Genomic DNA, 599 nt, shown 5'->3' with positions numbered 1-599 from the left:
CATCAGAAACATGGATTTTTAGCCACTATACCGCCAGGTAAGTTTCCTCAACTTGTCATTGCTGAGGGAAGCAGAGCAGGGCCCCAGGTCAACCAAGTTTCTCTCTCCTCTGCACCATCCTGTACTCCCCGCACTCCCGGTCTCTAGTCCTGTTCCTGTCCCATTATCCTGGGCATTGAACCCTGGTCATTCCTGGACCAGAGCTGCTGGCAGACTAAGGACAGGGAGAATGGGATTAAGGGAGAAGAGACTGCCATTTCCACTGTTCTTTGAGTAGGAACCCTGAACATAGCCTGAACCCTGAACACAGCCGCAGTCACCAGAAAGGGCCTTGAGGAAGGAGGGGATTCCCATCAGATTTAGAAAGGGACATCCGGTCCTCCAACCCAAGGCTTTTCTGTTCCTAAAAATGCGGAAGCATCTCTAGCCCTTCCCTCTGTGGGCCAGCAGGTGGCAGCACAATCAGGGATTTCAAAACTAAATTAAACAGGGAAAAATTTTGGGGGTTTCTGGATGCAAATAGCTCATTCCCTACAATCTTCCTTCCAGAATGGTTCCCCCCTTCCTTCTCCAAAGTCCGTCCCTCCCCCTTCCCTCCT

This window comes from Bos mutus, chromosome 5 (assembly GCF_027580195.1).
Source record: "Bos mutus isolate GX-2022 chromosome 5, NWIPB_WYAK_1.1, whole genome shotgun sequence".
NCBI classification, from domain to species: Eukaryota; Metazoa; Chordata; class Mammalia; order Artiodactyla; family Bovidae; genus Bos; species Bos mutus.
Note: the sequence above shows the minus strand (reverse complement) of the source record.